This window comes from Odontesthes bonariensis, chromosome 9 (genome assembly GCF_027942865.1).
Source record: "Odontesthes bonariensis isolate fOdoBon6 chromosome 9, fOdoBon6.hap1, whole genome shotgun sequence".
NCBI lineage: Eukaryota > Metazoa > Chordata > Actinopteri > Atheriniformes > Atherinopsidae > Odontesthes > Odontesthes bonariensis.
Genome location: NC_134514.1, coordinates 2,559,824 through 2,580,604, shown reverse-complemented (window position 1 = coordinate 2,580,604; position 20,781 = coordinate 2,559,824). Strand labels below are relative to the sequence as shown.

General features: G+C 43.9%; 1 non-coding gene across 1 annotated transcript; it reads right to left on the bottom strand.

Annotated features, from left to right (window-relative positions):
* Positions 1–17,363: 17,363 nt before the first annotated feature.
* Positions 17,364–17,455, bottom strand: trnar-ucu (transfer RNA arginine (anticodon UCU)). Its single transcript is given in 2 exon segments — positions 17,364–17,399; positions 17,419–17,455. It is a non-coding gene; the product is annotated as a tRNA-Arg (tRNA).
* Positions 17,456–20,781: the final 3,326 nt, after the last annotated feature.

The following is a 20,781-nucleotide window of genomic DNA, read 5'->3' as shown; positions in this document are numbered from 1 at the left end:
AAGAAAGAAAACTTCTGACAAACGTCAAGCTGTTTGAGAACTAAACTGTTTCACCCTGAAATCCATTTTTAGTCCCACAGAATTCAGCTTTTATTCACACATCCAGACTCTGACACTGTCCATGGAAATAAGATTATTCTGATGTGGATTAAGCAGCTGATTTATGGCAAATAAATAAAAATATGTTTTCCACGGATGATGGATGGATGGATGGATGGTTTGTATCTCTACTTGTCAGAGAACCGATCTCCTGGAAAAGGCTCCTGTGGTCAAAATGAAACATCTTCATCTTAAAAACGCTCTCAGTGTGAATACATCATATATATATATATATATATATATATATATATATATATATATACATATATATATATATATATATATATACACACACACACACACATCATATATATGTATATATATATATATATATATATGATGTATATATATACACATCATATATATATATATATGATGTATATAAATCATTATATATCATAATACATCATTCAGAATCACACTGAAAGGTTGATAAATCTCTTTTTATTGAGGTTTTCCTGTGAAACGGTGCCAGACAGGAGTCAGAGTTCCTGTTCAGGCTGCTGTCCCTTTGTTTCAGGATGACCTCTGACCCCTGCTGATGAGTCTGGAGGGTAACTGCTGGGAGGAAAGTGAGGGCTGGAATGTTCAGAAAAACCCTGAGGGCACGGAGCTCTGTTTACCCCCGAGCGTCAGTGTGTTTCTTACTTCTGTCTCTGTTTGTGTTTGTCCACCATAAAGCTCTGACTGGTCCAGATGGGGCCCATTCAAACACAGAATGTGATTTTTTTTTTAGACTCTTTTGTTTAATTTGGACACAGACCGTTGGATCTGTTGGATCTGTTGGATCTGTTGGTGTTTCTGAGTTACTTTTATGGTTGTTGAAATTATTTCGGTTTATGTTTGTTGATCCGTTAGCTCGAGCGAATCCAACCAAACGTTCCTTGGTTGATGTTCCATGGTTCCATTCAATGGTTCCAGGAACTGAGGGCCGTGGTCCAGAGTTCCCGAGGGCCGTGGTCCCTAGTTCCCGAGGGCCGCGGTCCCGAATTCCCGAGGGCCGCGGTCCCTAGTTCCCGAGGGCCGCGGTGCCTAGTTCCCGAGGGCCGCGGTGCCTAGTTCCCGAGGGCAGAGGTCCCTAGTTCCCGAGGGCCGCGGTCCCTAGTTCCCGAGGGCCGCGGTCCCGAATTCCCGAGGGTCGCGGTCCCTAGTTCCCGAGGGCCGCGGTCCCTAGTTCCCGAGGGCAGAGGTCCCTAGTTCCCGAGGGCCGCGGTCCCTAGTTCCCGAGGGCCGCGGTCCCGAATTCCCGAGGGTCGCGGTCCCTAGTTCCCGAGGGCCGCGGTCCCGAATTCCCGAGGGCCGTGGTCCCGAGTTCCCGAGGGCCGCGGTCCCTAGTTCCCGAGGGCCGCGGTCCCTAGTTCCCGAGGGCCGCGGTCCCGAATTCCCGAGGGTCGCGGTCCCTAGTTCCCGAGGGCCGTGGTCCCGAATTCCCGAGGGCCGTGGTCCCTAGTTCCCGAGGGCCGCGGTCCCTAGTTCCCGAGGGCCGCGGTCCCTAGTTCCCGAGGGCCGCGGTCCCGAATTCCCGAGGGTCGCGGTCCCTAGTTCCCGAGGGCCGTGGTCCCGAATTCCCGAGGGCCGTGGTCCCGAATTCCCGAGGGCCGTGGTCCCTAGTTCCCGAGGGCCGTGGTCCCGAATTCCCGAGGGCCGCGGTCCCTAGTTCCCGAGGGCCGTGGTCCCGAATTCCCGAGGGCCGCGGTCCCTAGTTCCCGAGGGCCGTGGTCCCTAGTTCCCGAGGGCCGTGGTCCCGAATTCCCGAGGGCCGCGGTCCCTAGTTCCCGAGGGCCGTGGTCCCGAATTCCCGAGGACCGCGGTCCCGAATTCCCGAGGGCCGCGGTCCCTAGTTCCCGAGGGTCGTGGTCCCTAGTTCCCGAAGGCCACGGTCCCGAGTTCCCGAGGGTCGTGGTCCCGAGTTCCCGAGGGTCGTGGTCCCTAGTTCCCGAGGGTCGTGGTCCCTAGTTCCCGAGGGCCGTGGTCCCGAACTCCCGAGGGCCGTGGTCCCGAATTCCCGAGGGCCGCGGTCCCTAGTTCCCGAGGGCTGCGGTCCCTAGTTCCCAAGGGTCGTGGTCCCTAGTTCCCGAGGGCCGCGGTCCCTAGTTCCCAAGGGTCGTGGTCCCTAGTTCCCGAGGACCGTGGTCCCTAGTTCCCGAGGGCCGTGGTCCCGAATTCCCGAGGGCCGTGGTCCCTAGTTCCTGAGGGCCGCGGTCCCTAGTTCCTGTGGGCCGTGGTCCCAAATTCCCGAGGGCCGTGGTCCCGAATTCCCGAGGACCGTGGTCCCTAGTTCCCGAGGGCCTTGGTCCCTAGTTCCCGAGGGCCGTGGTCCCTAGTTCCCGAGGGCCGCGGTCCCGAGTTCCCAAGGGCCGCGGTCCCTAGTTCCCGAGGGCCGTGGTCCCTAGTTCCTGTATGTCCGAATGCGGGAAAAAACGGCCCAGTTCCTGAAAAGGTTTTAGGAACTGCAGAAGGTTCCTACAGTGGGAATGCAGCTAATATCCTATTCTGCCTGTTATAGTCTATTTACTAAACTATCTTAGGCATTATGAATGGCTAAAATGTGGGTAGGCTAGTTTAAAAGGCTACTTATGATAACTTATCAGACCATATCAGGTACTCTTAATTTAAGATTTTGACTTTTTATTTTGTTTTATTCCCTCTTGTGGAAGTATTTATTGACTGTGCTGCAGTAAGATTAAAACATGTTCAGTACCTGGACTGAAATATTGTTCATTATTCTGTTGCATACTGTGTTTTTTAGTAATATTTCCTCTTGTTAAAGGCTGACTTGATTATGTTTGAGCTACAGAAGGAGGAATCGAAAAGCTAAATGGCCGAACTCAAAGGTGTTTTTATTTGCTTGGATAGCCTGTAGCTCCGTTAAACCCGCTGAGGTTCATGCACATGTGAATAAATGTTCGTACACATCCAGTACAGGCTCGTTTTCTGTATACAGTAAGGCAGTGTTGGTGGTGGGGTTCTGGCTGGGGGCCTGGGCCCCCGTACAGCTGTATGCCGGCACCGCCCCTGTTCCAAACAAAGAATGTGATTTGTTTTTTTAAGACTCTTTTGTTTAATTTGGACACAGAACGTTGGACCTGTTGGATCTGTTGGTGTTTCTGAGTTACTTTTATGGTTGTTTGAACTTAATAAATGATTTCTGTTCACGTTTGTTGATCCGTTAGCTCGAGCGAATCCAACCAAACGTTCCTTCCTGATAACAGATCTTCACGTTCTCATTTTTCTCCCCCATGTTTACTCAGATTTGGCGTCCTGGCCGAACCTGCCGGCAGCTGAGGATCAGACGTAAACCGCTCTGTGCTTCACACCTGGTCGGTCGCCATGGTTACCGACTCTGTTTACAGAGCATTTGAGTCATCCAGCAGCCGCTCCGGCTCACCGTCATAAAACACAGAACCCGTAAAAACCTTTAAACACACCTGGCCGATCACAACAGATCTGCCTCACACGTCACAGCTGGAGTTCAGGTGTGACTGTAACCATTAATGATGACATCATCCCACCTCCAGGTGTGATGAAACCAGCCAGATGTGACGCAGTCGTTCCATCCGGCTCGACTCTAAGAGCTTTTCAGCAGATTTAGATGTAAGGTGACTTTATGAGACACTTCAGTCTCGTCTGGTTTGGCGTGTTTGGATCCGTTAGAGAGTTTCTACGAGACTTTTTTATGCCGTTTAACAGCTTTTACTCTTTATACGACACATGTTGTAACACTGAGAAGGCTTCAGGGTTATGGATGATCTCTAACGTGCACTCAAATCAAACTGATTTAAACTCAAATAAACTTATTCTGTTTTAGATTCTGGTTCACGTTGTGGTCGTTAGTAATAAAATGTCCCTGCTTTAAATGCTTATAATGACCTTTTAAGGCACTTCATATAACCTGACACCATCAGAATGTGCAGAATAATCTCAACTATCACACGGAAATGCTGACCAATGAGCCGTCAGTGCATGTTAACTCGGATAATAAATCTTAAAACCCACCACACACACACGTCTGCTGCTGAACAGGAAAAGAAAGTAATCTTTGGATCCACCAAACATGGAGAAGGGTACGGAACTTTTACTCGGCCATTTTCATGTTAAAGTTCTTCCAGACGGCGGAGTCGACAGAACCAAAGTCATCTGTAAACTCTGCCAAGTTGAATTGTCTTCTCAGCGTAGTAGTTCCAGTCTAAAATATCACTTAAAGGCAAAACACACAACTGATAGCAGCAAGTCATTCAAGGAAACAGACAGTGGAGCGAGGCTTCTACATAAAAACTACAGAAAGATGCTGATGTTAAAAGTGTGTTTGCACAACAAATGTTATGGCACTTTCATTCATATGGCAGCACATTTAAAATAAAGCTAAATGCTAAAAGCTATACACTACTTTTGGATTCATTTTTGGATTCTGCGTACAAATGCGATTAATCGGGATTAATCAGGGAAATCATGTGATTAATTAGATTAAACATTTTAATCGCTGCCCGCCCTAAACAAATCCAATTCATACCAGCTCAGGAAACCAACAGATTAACTGAAACTTCTCTCTGGTCCAATCCCCCGTCCAGAGCTGCACGAGGCGACTGTGGGGAGAAAAAACTCCCTTTGAACAGGAAGAAACCATCAGAACCAGAACCAGGAACCATCTGCCTGGACCAGCTGGGGCTGAGAGGACAGGAAAGAGGGGACAACAAGCAGCGTAACACCAGGCCAGAGACACCTGCTGAGAGAGAGAAACAAGTTAATGACAACAATGATGTCATATTTAAATGGAGAGGTGCATCATGGGAGCTCCCCCAGCAGCTACGTTGGAGGCTCTGTGGCAGCCATGTCCTGTAACATCTGCAGCTCCTCTAACATCTGCAGCTCCTGTAACATCTGCAGCTCCTGAAACATCTGCAGCTCCTGTAACATCTGCAGCTCCTCTAACATCTGCAGCTCCTGTAACATCTGCAGCTCCTCTAACATCTGCAGCGCCTGTAACATCTGCAGCTCCTCTAACATCTGCAGCTCCTCTAACATCTGCAGCTCCTCTAACATCTGCAGCGCCTGTAACATCTGCAGCTCCTCTAACATCTGCAGCTCCTGTAACATCTGCAGATCCTGAAACATCTGCAGCGCCTGTAACATCTGCAGCTCCTCTAACATCTGCAGCTCCTGAAACATCTGCAGCTCCTCTAACATCTGCAGCTCCTGTAACATCTGCAGCTCCTGAAACATCTGCAGCTCCTGTAACATCTGCAGCTCCTCTAACATCTGCAGCTCCTGAAACATCTGCAGCTCCTCTAACATCTGCAGCTCCTGAAACATCTGCAGCTCCTCTAACATCTGCAGCTCCTGAAACATCTGCAGCTCCTGAAACATCTGCAGCTCCTCTGAGTTCCGTGTCTCGGCTGCTTCCTGCAGGATCAGCTCACAGCATGCAGTCAGCGGAGCTCCGATTGATTTTCCATCTCTAATAACCGACCACATTTCCACTGCTAATGACACGGCGGCAGCCATCTTGGCTCTGCCTGCCGTCTCATTACAGGATATCTGAGCCGGCGGCGGCGGCGCGGAGCGTCAGTGTGTCTCTGCACATCAGGAGGTCAGAGGTCATCAGCAGGAGGTTTGTGAGGGGTAAGGGGAAGGTCACGTTTATCTACATAAATAAATAACAATAAAATCCAATAAATAAATTTCCAGAGTTTCTGATGAACGAATATGCAGCGGTAACCATGGTAACCCATTCCAAAGCCTTTCGTTTTCAGCCTGCATTTATAGGCACATCCAGGTAAAGTTTGTTAGCCGACCTCTGAGCTCTGATCGGTCTGTGAACATGTATGAGTTCAGCTAAATACTCAGGGGGGCCAGACCGTTTAAAATGTTAAAAACAAACATCAGGATCTTAAAATTAGTTCTGAAGTGGACAGGAAGAAAGTGCAGAGAGGCCAGAGCCGGGGTTACATGTTCCCGTCTCTCTGGACCTGTTAAAGGCCGAGCAGAAGCATTTTAAACTAAACCTACGTACAACAAGTCGGTAAAAAAATAAAAGCATGAATCAGCTTCTCCAGGTCACTAGGAGAGAGGTGAGGTTTTACCTTTTGGCCAGAAGTCGCAGCTGGAAAAAGGCACTTTGAACTACAGATCCAGGTTTCCTGTCAAATTTAAAATCCCTGTTTAGACTGACACCGAGGCTCTTCATGACAGAGCAGTTATTAACCAAGGGAAGGGGGCGGAGCCTCAACACAGTCACTGTGGAGTCCATGGCACCCAAACACTGTGACTTCTGTCTTACTGTCATTCAGGCTTAGGAAGCTGAGGCTCGTCCAAGTCTTGATGTCAGTAATACAGGCGAGTAGAGTTTGAGTTTTTACAGTTCATTTGTACGGGGAGATAAATCTGAACATCATCAGCGTAGCAATGAAAAGACACATTATGTTTGCGGAGAATGGATCCAAGGGACAACATGTACAGGGAGAATAATAAAGGGCCTAAGATAGATCCTTGAGGCACCCCGGAAGTTAGAGGGGTCACACTAGAAGAGAAATCTCCCAAATGAACATAGAAGCTCGTGTCAGTCAGGTAGGACTGGAGCAGCATGAGGGTGGCCATTACTTTCTCCCACACCTTTGACAGAAAGGGAAGTTTAGAGATAGGCCGAAAGTTAGCGAGGATAGATGGGTCAAGGCTCGGCTTTTTGATTAGTGCTATATGACGTAGTTTGTACTTTATAATACTGAATGTAAAAGTCTAAAAATCTATTTAAATCCAAGCTAATGTGTTCTGGTGGAAAATTTGCATAAATTCAGAAACATAAACCGATAGAGTGCTTTACAAAAGCTCGTAGGTGTGTCACCATGTAGGTGAAATCCCTCTTCCAACACAAAAACACAGCTTCCTCAGTAAAGTCTCACAATAAAGTCTTTATTGTGAATAAAACAGAAGTTTATCCCAAAAACGGGACCGTTAGTGTGACCTCGTCCAAAGCTCACAGCTGTGATCTAAGTGGTTTCTGTCAGCAGCTTTCATCATGAGCACTTTCTCACAGCTCGTTTTCCTTCGCCTGAGGTTTGACTGACTCCTTCACCGCTCGCCCTGATGAACCAACCCTTTAAAATCACATCGCAGTAATGGATGGAAAATCACATTTGAGAGCTGAACTTCTGCTCCAGTTTGGTTTCTGAGTTGGAGTTTCTGCGAGTCTTCTGACTGCACAGCTTTATGCTGAAAGGTGGTGTGTTGGCAGGGGCGTCGCACCCTTGGGGGATGGGGGTGTTTCGACACCCCCACTTTTACAGTAAGGTGATTTCATCCCCCCCACATTTTCCAAAGGTAAACCCGTTTGCCCACCCTCCTAGTGCACCAACATACAAAAAAGGAGCGCACCTCAGCTCCCTTACGCTGCACGAAAAGGCATTGGTCAAACTGAACGGACATTCACCCAATCACAGACTGTTGTCCGCGGCACGGCCCGGGAAAGAGACGAACAGCCGGAGCTAGTGATGGGAAGCTCGGCTCTTTTGACTCGGCTCCCAAAGAAGAGCCGGCTCCCGAACGGCCGCCTCTGGAACCTGATTGGACACCTCAGGTGTCACTCCAGTTGATTGACAGGCAAGTCTCGTTGAAAGATGAGTGAGAAACGCGGAGTCTTTGAAATGAGTGACAGGGGCAGAGAGTGTCCTGTTGTACTGTCAGAGTGAACCTACTTTCGTGGAATACATCATTTTGAGTTAAGTTTTAATATGATATCCAAATGAGTCATTGTTTTTAAAGACTGCACATTTAGAGAAGAGATTTTGTTACCAATTGTTAGGCTAAACGAGTAGGCTAAAGTTATGAAAGGCTAATGTCACGTTAGCATGAAGCTATGTAGCACTTTAAAGTGGTACCTTGAGTTAAGAGTGTCCCGACATATGAGTTTTTTTAAGATTATTATTATTATTATTATTAGATAATTATTTTTTTTAAATTCTTGCTTTGGTTTACGAGCAGAAATTTCAGTTACTTGTTATGAAGCTTCAGAAACACCGCAGCTAGTTGGCTTGGTGAGTGAATCCGGCCAGAATCCCTCATCTCGTGTTTTGGGCTCGCATTTGTGCACTTGTTTTCAGTAAGTGTGTAATCAACACAGTTCATAAGGATTTCATAACCGTAACGTTAGATGAAACTGATATAATCTTTGGGCATTTGTTACAATGTCCATGAAGCTTGTTTGTTATTATAAAGGTCTAAAAGTATAACTTTAGCCGGGGTATTTTAACTGACTGACCTACATGATCTAGTTTAATTTTATAGCAGCTAGGCTTGGAGTTGGTTTTAAAGTAAGTTAAAGCACAAGAATGGAGACAAATAGTTTAAGATTAACACAATATTGGTTTAACCAGGCTGTCTTATTTTGTGTAGGGACAGATAACAATGAAAAGACTTCTTTGTAAAGAAGCACAAGTCAGACCCAGATCAGGCCCAGATCAGACCCCAGCCATGAAACCAGCAGCCCTGACAGCCCCCAACCCGAAGCAGGTCAGTGTGGGCAGACACAAGGAGCCAGGCTACCACCACCAGGTCAGAGTATTCAAAGGCAGCTAAATGCATCTCCAGTTTATAGAAGTGGAGCCTCACTTTGCCCAGATTGTTAATGTAAAGAGGGGGACGCGTATGTCCTGCTGGTGAATATTGTGATCACAATAGTGTGAGTGTGTGACATAGAGAGATATGCAAGCATCATTTTAGTTGTTTTTCTGTAAACATCAGTAGTGACTGGCCAGACCTGTGGACTGTCAAACAAAAAGAAGAATTTAAATCCAAGTTTTGTTGAATGATTTAAAATTACATTCATCCAAAAAAATTATATTGAATATTTGCAGTGATATTTATATACTTTATATCTAACACAGTATGCTAGAATAGTGTTCAGCTATAGAGAAGTGTATAGTTTGTTTAAATGTTACGACAGTGGACTTTTGAGTTTATCTGATTGGTTTTGATGTTTGGAAAGGAATGATTTTTGTGAAATATGAACAAGGATGCATTGTCACTGCACCTGATCAAGTCATAATAATTTTGTATTAGTGAGACCCCCCCCCAAGCAACACATCGGAACTTAATGGGGAAAAAAATAGTGATCAGAATCTTACTCTTAAGAGGGTAATTACTGTATATCTTTTTGAGAGTTTTCAATCAAGCCATGAAGTGCAGATTTTGTTTCAGGAACTTCGTAGCCTGCAGTAAATCTACGGTGATAACTCCGTGATAGCGATTAAATGTTACATTTTGTGATTAAAAATGTGTAAATTATGATACCGTATCTCTATTGTGAGGCTTGACCTTTTTTTATACAGTCTTTCGACTTGATGTGGTGCTCATGTGCCACCCCTGGAACACCCCCACATTTAAAATCACTGCTCCACCCCTGTGTGTTGGTGCTTTAGTTTGGGTGTGGAGGTGAACTTTCAACCATCTCAGATGCAGTAATAACTGCGTTATTTTTCCAGTAACGGAGTAATCTAATTAATTACTTTTCCCATCGTTATAATGCCGTTATTGTTACTGAGAATATAAAGTGGCGCGTTACTACAGTTTGGTGTTAGGCTTTCGGCTACACATTAGCTGCCTGCGCGCGCTGACGACTAAACACACACGAGACAGTGACAGCGGCGACGAGCCAGGGAAGTTCAAAGGTAGCGTTCTCTAACTGGAAGTACCGGCACTACTTCTCACTCGTGGAGATAAAAGGCAAGAATGTGTATGTAACATGCACGCTATGCCCAGGGAAAAAAACTTTATCCACGTCTACATCAAGTAACTCAAATCTAATGAAGCACCTTACACCAACCCATGCGAATATGAAGCACTTGTTGCTTCTGTAGCTGCTAACCCAACCCCAAGCCCAAAGGCAGCTAGCTAACCCAACCCCAAGCCCAAATACAGCTAGCTAACCCAACCCCAAGCCCAAAGGCAACTAGCTAACCCAAGCCCAAGCCCAAAGGCAGCTAGCTAACCCAAGCCCAAGCCCAAATGCAGCTGCTAACCCAACCCCAAGCCCAAAGGCAGCTAGCTAACCCAAGCCCAAGCCCAAATGCAGCTAGCTAACCCAAGCCCAAGCCCAAATGCAGCTGCTAACCCAACCCCAAGCCCAAAGGCAGCTAGCTAACCCAAGCCCAAGCCCAAATGCAGCTAGCTAACCCAAGCCCAAGCCCAAATGCAGCTGCTAACCCAACCCCAAGCCCAAAGGCAGCTAGCTAACCCAACCCCAAGCCCAAAGGCAGCTAGCTAACCCAAGCCCAAGCCCAAATGCAGCTAGCTAACCCAACCCCAAGCCCAAAGGCAGCTAGCTAACCCAAGCCCAAGCCCAAATGCAGCTAGCTAACCCAACCCCAAGCCCAAATGCAGCTAGCTAACCCAACCCCAAGCCCAAAGGCAGCTAGCTAACCCAACCCCAAGCCCAAAGGCAACTAGCTAACCCAAGCCCAAGCCCAAGCCCAAATGCAGCTAGCTAACCCAACCCCAAGCCCAAATGCAGCTAGCTAACCCAAGCCCAAGCCCAAAGGCAGCTAGCTAACCCAACCCCGGAGCCACTCGAAAACAAACAAACAGGTGACCACCATCACCATTTTATATTCAATGTTTATGTTTTTATTTCTATGCATCATATGGCAGGCTGCAATCTATTGAGTTCAAATAAATACCGAATGTTCTAAATGACTGAATGTAGTGTTTTTATTCTTCAATCATTTAAATGATTTTATTTGTTTCTCTTTATATTCTTTTATGTATTTTTAATGCTTCTGCCACTCCCTGCTGCAATGCTTTTATTTTATGTGAAGCACTTTGAATTGTTTTGTACATGAAATGTGCTACAAATAAATTTGATTTGATTAATATAAACATATTTGATGTTAAAGATGTTATAGAACATAAAAAAATAACGCCAGAATTACTTTGCTGAGTAACTAATTACTTTTACAATGTGGTAACTGAGTTGCTAACGCAATTACTTTTTGGGAGCACTAACAAGTAACTGTAACTAATTACTTTTTAAAAGTAACTTGACCAACACTGCTCAGATGTGCGTCGGTGATGGAAAAGGTGCTTTTTCCCGTCTCCTCGCGGCTCACCTGCCGCTCAGAGATGTTTCTACCAAAGTGTCAGGATTCTGCTCCCAGCTCCGGCTCGCTCGGCCTCGTGTTGGTCGGAGAAGCTGCAGATTTTGTTCATTAAATCCGAGCCCGGCTCAGATCGTTTTATGGTCTTTAATTAGCAGAGAGGAGGAGAGGCTTTCCTTTTCCCTGCTCCTTATTACAGACTGAAGGAGCATGTGTATGTGTTTGGGTTTGGCCTAATCTCTCTGCATCTCTGCCAATAAGCACTTACAGCTGTGGTATGTGCTGTGTGTGTCCTTCTGAGGACCACTTTGGCTTTCAGACCCTGGGACTGAGGACGTTCGGTCCGGTTTTTGCTTCGGGACGGATCCTCACGGGGTTCACACTCAGTCTGAGGGTTCGGGTTTGACTCGGGTTCGGGTTAGAGTTGGGACGGAGGTCGGGGTCCTCACAAAGGCAGAAGTACCAGCACGTATGTGTGTGTTTGTGACCTAGATGTTGGTGGCGTTGCGGTCTCTGGACCCCGACCAGACGAGCGAGCCTCAGCGCCACAAGCAACGCGCCGGCCAACGGAGAAAGGAGGGGACGGTTAGCAGGCCGCCACCAGAATAAGAGTCAGCTTTCAGCAACACTGTTCCTGCTGTTAACATGAGAGAGGAGGAGGAGAGGGGGATAAACGACAAGAAGGAGGACAGAAACCAGGGAGAAAAGGATGGAAATAAAGAAGATGAGGCCAGACAAACAGATGATACGGGAGGGGAAAGAAGGAATATCAGGTCCAGTTTGTACATGAAGCAAACTGAATCAGAACCCAGAGAACATCTGTACAGACCAACATCTGCTCCATCCACTGGAGCATTCAGAACCAGCTACTGCAATGCACTATGGGGCAGAGTTCAGATGTTCTGAGGCCATGGCTGTGTTCGAAACCGCATACTACATACTACATACTTCCATACTACATACTACATACTACATACTGCATACTGCATACTACATACTTCCATACTACATACTACATACTACATACTGCATACTGCATACTACATACTACATACTACTTACTGCATACTGCATACTGCATACCGCATACTTCATACTACGTACTACATACTGCATACTGCATACTGCATACTACATACTACATACTACATACTGCATTCCGCATACTTCATACTGCATACTGCATACTGCATACTACATACTACTTACTGCATACTGCATACTGCATACTACATACTACATACTGCATACTGCATACTACATACTACATACTGCATACTGCATACTGCATACTACTTACTGCATACTGCATACTACTTACTGCATACTGCATACTGCATACTGCATACCGCATACTTCATACTACGTACTGCATACTACATACTGCATACTGCATACTACATACTACATACTGCATTCCGCATACTTCATACTGCATACTGCATACTGCATACTACATACTACTTACTGCATACTGCATACTACATACTACATACTGCATACTGCATACTACATACTACATACTGCATACTGCATACTGCATACTACTTACTGCATACTGCATACTACTTACTGCATACTGCATACTACATACTCCATACTGCATACTGCATACTCCATACTGCATACTGCATACTACTTACTGCATTCCACATACCGCATACTACATACTCCATACTGCATACTGCATACTGCATACTACTTACTACATACTGCATACTGCATACTGCATACTACATACTACATACTGCATACTGCATACTGCATACTGCCTACTGCTTACTGCCTACTGCATACTGCATACTGCATACCCTCATACCGCATACCGCATACTACATACTCCATACTGCATACTGCATACTACTTACTGCATACTGCATACTACTTACTGCATACTGCATACTGCATACTACATACTACATACTACATACTATCTGCATACTGCATACTGCATACTGCATACCGCATACTACATACTGCATACTGCATACTGCATACCACATATCGCATACTGCATACTGCATACTACATACTGAATACTGAATACTGCATACTGCATACCACATATCGCATACTGCATACCGCATACTACATACTGCATACTGCATACCACATATCGCATACTGCATACTGCATACTACATACTGAATACTGCATACTGCATACCACATACCGCATACTGCATACTGCATACTGCATACTGCATACTACATACTGCATACTGCATACTACATACTGAATACTGCATACTGCATACTACATACTGCATACCGCATACTACATACTGCATACTGCATACTGCATACCACATACCGCATACTGCATACTGCATACTGCATACTCCATACTGCATACTGCATACTACATACTGCATACTGCATACTACATACTGAATACTGCATACTGCATACTACATACTGCATACTACATACTGCATACTGCACACTACATACTGCATACTGCATACTGCATACTGCATACTACATACTGCATACTACATACTGCATACTGCATACTACATACTTCCATACTGCATACTCATCGATCAGACAGTATGCAGAGCGTTAACCCACAATGCATTTCGCTCCTGCCCGAGCCGAAATCAGCCTTTAGCAACATTTGAAACATTTTCAGGCGAGAAAGTCGTTGTTTAGATCCCCATCCGGGAACTTAAAAAAAGTTAGTTAGTAGGAGTAGTAGGAGTAGTAGGAGAAGTAGGCGGTTTCGAACACAGCCCATGAACCCACACAAAGCAACCAAAGGCTGCAGCTCTTCATCACGAATGATCACATGACCGAGCTTCAGTGACGTCTGTGACGTCCAGATGATCCGAAAAGTTTCAGATTACTTTCCTGATCATTAAAGTTTATACTTTAATGATCAGGAATCATGATCTTTTCTCTACACCGGAGACAAGGTCAGTTTCTAGTTTCTAGTATGCAGTATAAAAGACACAGATATGATTTTTATGTATGTTATTGTACAAAAAAATCTACATCCAGCCCTGATTTCTTTATATTTCTCCATAAAAACAGGAAGCAGCTGCAGAGATTCACTGAAACATGTCCCAACATGAACATAAACCCAGAATCTGAGGCAGAACCAGAGTTAGTTCAGTTCTGAGCAGCTTTAAAGTGAATATCTGCAGATGTTTCCATGGTAACAGCTGCAGAGATTCACTGAAACATGTTCCAACATGAACATAAACCCAGAATCTGAGTCAGAACCAGAGTTAGTTCAGTTCTGAGCAGCTTTAAAGTGAATATCTGCAGATGTTTCCATGGTAACAGCTGCAGAGATTCACTGAAACATGTTCCAACATGAACATAAACCCAGAATCTGAGGCAGAACCAGAGTTAGTTCAGTTCTGAGCAGCTTTAAAGTGAATATCTGCAGATGTTTCCATGGTAACAGCTGCAGAGATTCACTGAAACATGTTCCAACATGAACATAAACCCAGAATCTGAGGCAGAACCAGAGTTAGTTCAGTTCTGAGCAGCTTTAAAGTGAATATCTGCTCTGAGCTCCTTTATCCTCCAACACAGCCTGAACCCTCTCGAGCTTTCTGTCCTTTCTTTAAGGAATCTTCAGGAATAGTTCTCCAGGCTTCTTGAAGGACATCCCAAAGCTCTTCTTTGGAATTTGGAAAATTAGAACAGAGCAGGCTAACAAGGCGTTGCCCCGGTAACAGGAGCAGGTGCGGCTCAAGGCGTTGCCCCGGTAACAGGAGCAGGTGCGGCTCGTCTGTGTCTCTGACATGTACGCTCACTATGGCTTCTTAAAATTGCATTATAATTTTGACTGCACTCGACTGTCTCAAACAAACGGTCGCTGTTCGAAAAGTAAAAGTCGTATCCGAATAATTCTTGAACCGTCAGCGCCCCAAGAGACGGCAGAAGCCAGCGGTGTAATTTTCATTCGGCTACTATGTGTGGCTCGTTTTTTATGGCAGTTTTAAAATAATTTTTCACCTGAATTTGATGACTTTAGGCCTTTATAATGGAAATGGAGAGGCGACCTCTGGGCTCAGAGGCAATTTGTAAGAAATATGTGTGGCAGAGCTCAATGAGTGTGACTTTAGGTGAAAGAGGACAAAAATGCCTACGTTTTGAAATAAAATTTGTCCAGATCGGGCAGATATTTTGGACATGAGAGACATTTGTTCTAGAAATTGGTGCAGTATCGAATTTAGAGTGAGAATCTGAGTGGGAGAGACACCTCCGCTGAGATGTAGTCTTCCTAAAACGTAAACTGCCGTTGTGTCAAAGCTGTATAATGTATCAACAAACCCTTTGGTTCAGTTAAAGCTGAGAGTCTCCTGTCACATATAAACTTTGAATGATGTCTGTGTTCTGCTGTATGGCTGAGTTATGCTTTATGGCACCCTTCCATGGAGCCCATTTCTGATGAGGCTTGGGCCAACAGCAGATGGATCAGCTGAAGGTCCAGATGCATCTCTCAGCTCCTGTGTCAGGTCTTTGCTGGATTTTTATCAGCCACATTAATCTGTATGATGAGTAAAAGACACTTTAATGTCTTCTGATGACTTCTGAAGAGGCCGAAAGCTTCGAACTGACATAAAGAAACAGAAAAGGTCATGACTGAGATGACTGAAAATCTGCTCGTACAAAAGAAGATAAAAGTAGGAAGGAAGAAGAAAAAGAGGAAGAGAGGTGAAAGTTTGAAACGGAGGCTAACAGGAAGAGAAGTGAAGCACAAAGAGTCAACGAGGAAAAAGAGACAGAAAATGATGATGAAACGAAGGAGAAGAAAAGTAGAAAAGAACGGAAAGAAAAGATGTGGAGGCTCGTAGTCTGAGCCGTCTGCGGTTGCTGGCTGGAGGCTGGGTCTTTCTAACAGAAACTAGATGTGAGCCGTCCTCATTGTTTCATTGTAATTAGCAGTGAGTGTTTGTGTGTTTTTTTATTAAGTTCGCCGAGTTCAGATTCAGTTCAGTCAGTTTATTGATGGGAAACTCAGGCTCAGAAGAAGAAGAAAAACAAAACAACAGCAGCAAAATAAATCAATAATCCCATAATACGGACAAATACAACAAAACATTACTTTAATAACAGTTAAATAACAGTTTAACAGCAGTTTAATAACAGTTTAATAACAGTTTAACAGCAGTTTAATAACAGTTTAATAACAGTTTAACAGCAGTTTAATAACAGTTTAATAACAGTTTAATAACAGTTTAACAGCAGTTTAATAACAGTTTAATAACAGTAAAATTGATCTATGACGAGTCCAGGCCGATCCCAAAATGCTCCTTTCAGATCCAGGAAGTTTAAAGATTGTTGAACATCATAATTCTGTTTCATTGAAATAATTGTTTCCATTTAAATTGGTGCACCTTCGTCACTGTTCTATCTAAACACAACATGGCTGTCACCACGAGTCGTGGCGGCACATAGATTAAATCATCATAACTTCGAGGCTGTTGGTCTCGTTGGGGATCTTTGCATCTCACTGAATAATCGGTGGAACACAGACAACATCTGGCCAGAGGTTAGGTTTCCTGATACATGTATCAGGCCTCAATTTGGGTTTAACACCAGTCCTCTGAGTGTTACTGGATGGGACATCCACCAAACCTTTTAAAGAATCAATGTTCTTTTAAATGTATTCTTCCATCATATGTTTTCCATCCATCATCTCCCTCTTATCTGAGCTCGGGTCTCAGAACCAACAGATCCAGGAGTTAAACCCAGCCCCCCTCTCCAGCTCCTCCTGGAGGATCCTGAGGTGTTCCCAGGTCAGATGGGATATATAATCCCTCCAGAGGGTTCTGGTTCTGACCCGGGGCCTCCTCCCAGGAGGCATCCTAACCAGAGGAACCGCCTCAGCAGACTCCTTTCTATGTGGAGGAGCAGCGGCTCTACTCCCAGCTCCCCCCTGATGGTGGGGCTCCCCCCCCTGGATGGTGAAGCCCCTCCCCCTGGATGGTGAAGCTCCTCCCCCTGAAGCAGAAGCCCCTCCCCCTAAGGCAGAGACTCCTCCCCCTGAGGCAGAGACTCATCCCGACCCAGAACCACAGCTTCAGAGCTGATCATGACAGAGTATAACCCACAATATATTTCCAATTAATCTCTTTAAAGTGGGAGATCTTTTCATATTGGACAGTTAAAGAACAAAGATTGTGCATTTACAACCTTTTCTGCTTGATAAGATTAGAGTCAACTCTGGTGGGACTCGAACCCACAACCTTTGAATGTCTTCCTCAGAACATGACTAGAAGTCCAACGCGCTGTCCATTGCGCCACAGAGCCGTGGTTCAGGGAACGTTCCCAAAACACAAGACCCCAACATACATAAATCCCAAATCCCCCCCTTGGTCCTATCCTCCATTTTGAAGGGATAAGGTGCCCCTTTTCTTTTTTGGTGTTATCTATCCACCCAAATGTCCCCAACACCCGAAATAAAGAGCAAGATGGCCACTGCTCTTTGGTCCTGGATACAAAAGGAGCCTTAAATGTACCTTTGTAAATAGGAAGCTCATTCAACTTTTCCTGCTTTCATCAAATGTTTGCACAAAGATGTCTCTGAAAATTTCTTTTGACCAAGAGGAAATGTTGTTTTCTGTATTATTATGATGTATTTAGCAGCTAACGCTAACAGCTTAGCTAATGAAGGTGACGCAAACCAGCTTCTAAGGAGTTATTGCTGCTCCTTTCTGAAAGATGAACATTATTGTTACATTACTTTGCTTTCTAGCTAGTAGAGCGGATAAAAGCAGAATTTGAGTGGAATTGTGCAAATTATGATACAAGCATGAAATTTGGTGTATTTGATCTCTAAAGGCTTCTGATTAAATCTATCCGATTGGACATTTGAAAATCCAAGATGGCTGCCATTTTTTCAAGATGGCTGCCAAATTAGCCCCCAAAATCTCCTTTGTTTGATCCTGGTGGCCATTCCTATGTTTTCAAGTATGGTGAGTTGGATTTTGTGACTTCAAATAGGGTAGAACACAGAAAAAATAATTTTGCAAAACATTGATATTAGTATTTTTGCCCAATAAATAAATAAATATAGTCAACTTGTGATGTCCATCCAATGTTTAAATAAAATCTTAAATTAGGCTAGGCCACATAGAAACAAGTTTAGCAAACAATTATTCAAAGTTGTTGTTCTTTTAAAGATGAACTGAAATGAATGTTCATCTATCATTCAAATAAAATTTTTGTCTTTTTCTAAAACCATCAATCCAACTTGAACTAAATTTTCCGGGCATAACTTGTTAAAACGGCCATTTAAAAGTGTGAATTACATGGCCTTTGGTGCGAAATTGGCCACGTGACCGTGACGTCATAGGGTTGACTCCCTTTATGTATATGTGATATTATTTTATGTATATGTGATATTATTGTGGTCATTAACTTGTGTTTCCCTGTTCCAACAGATATCCTTTGAATGGTGTTACAGTGCCGCCGCCGCGGCCCCAAAACACGAAAAAAGCTAGCAGAGGTAGACGGCCAGCATAAAAAAATGAATTCGCACAAAAAGACAAAATGTGGCTCCTTTTGAGCCTGTTTTAACATGACTTCCCGGATAAATTATTATCCAGACAATATCTCATTTTAATCGCAAGGCTTGGAACCTTTAGAATCAGCAGCAAAAACTGTGAAATTCCAACAATTAAAATTCGTTTCATAGGTCCTTTAAGAATTTCATGAAGTAATTCTTGATAATTGGAGGCAGTTGATAGTTGACTCAACAGTAGCTTATATAAAGAAAACTGGCAGATACTGTATATTGATGTAAAACTACATTCTCTTTTTTCTAACATTTGCACCAGCATTCGCAGCATGGCTTGGTCCATCACTGTTGATGAGAAAGCATCGTTTGCTAGCATCTGCTGCTAGCTTACAGCTACACTGCTAAACTATGGCTGTGTTCGAAACCGCATACTTCTCCTACTACTCCTACTACTCCTACTAACTTTTTGAGTTAGTATGCGAGTTTGAGAAAGCAAGAAGTTCCCGGATGCATACTAGATTGACTGAAATGTTGGGTATGCATCATGAGGTTACTACTCATACTCAAACTACCCAAGATGCAACGTAATGTGACGTCGCCGATCGTCATTTCCTGTCAAAATGGCAGTTTCAAGCTAGCTACAACGAGGGTAGGTTCACTTCCTGTTTTCAAAACAAAAGCACCAATTGTATGGTAATGGCTTTCCCTATGATAAAAGGCAACGGGTATTTTATTTTATGAAAATAACCGGAAGTGCGTCGCTCACTGCGGCTAGCTTTAGTAGCGCCGAATTCGTGGGAACAAAATTGCAAACAGCCAGTATTTTGTCAGGTTTTCAACACGTTGGGGATCTAAACGACTACTTTCTCACCTGAAAATGTTTCAAATGTTGCTAAAGTTTACAGAGTTTAGAGCTTAAGGGAAATCAGCTTCAGGCCGGCTGATTTCGGCCCGGACAGGAGCGAAATGCATTGTGGGAAAACACTCTGCATACTGTCTGATCGATCAGTATGCCGTATGTAGTATGTAGTATGTAGTATGTAGTATGTAGTATGTAGTATGTAGAATGTAGTATGTAGAATGTAGTATGTAGAATGTAGTATGCAGTATGCAGTGTGTAGTGAGTAGTATGTAGTATGTAGTAAGTAGTATGTAGTATGTAGAATGTAGTATGTAGAATGTAGTATGTAGAATGTAGTATGTAGTATGTAGTAAGTAGTATGTAGTATGTAGTATGTAGAATGTAGTATGCAGTATGTAGTATGTAGTATGTAGAATGTAGTATGCAGTATGTAGTATGTAGTATGTAGAATGTAGTATGTAGTATGTAGTAAGTAGTATGTAGTATGTAGTATGTAGAATGTAGTATGCAGTATGTAGTATGCAGTAAGCAGTATGCAGTATGTAGTATGTAGTATGTAGTATGTAGTATGTAGTATGTAGTATGTAGTATGTAGAATGTAGTATGTAGAATGTAGAATGCAGAATGCAGTATGCAGTAAGCAGTATGCAGTTTACAGAGTTTAGAGCTTAAGGGAAATCAGCTTCAGGCCGGCTGATTTCGGCCCGGACAGGAGCGAAATGCATTGTGGGTAAACACTCTGCATACTGTCTGATCGATCAGTATGCCGTATGTAGTATGTAGTATGTAGTATGTAGTATGTAGTATGTAGTATGTAGAATGTAGTATGTAGAATGTAGTATGTAGAATGTAGTATGCAGTATGCAGTATGTAGTGAGTAGTATGTAGTATGTAGTAAGTAGTATGTAGTATGTAGAATGTAGTATGTAGAATGTAGTATGCAGTATGCAGTATGTAGTATGTAGTAAGTAGTATGTAGTATGTAGAATGTAGTATGTAGTATGTAGTATGTAGTATGTAGTATGTAGTAAGTAGTATGTAGTATGTAGAATGTAGTATGTAGAATGTAGTATGCAGTATGCAGTATGTAGTATGTGGAATGTAGTATGCAGTATGTAGTAAGTAGAATGTAGTATGTAGAATGTAGTATGTAGTATGTAGTATGTAGTAAGTAGTATGTAGAATGTAGTATGTAGAATGTAGTATGTAGAATGTAGTATGCAGTATGCAGTATGTAGTATGTAGTATGTGGAA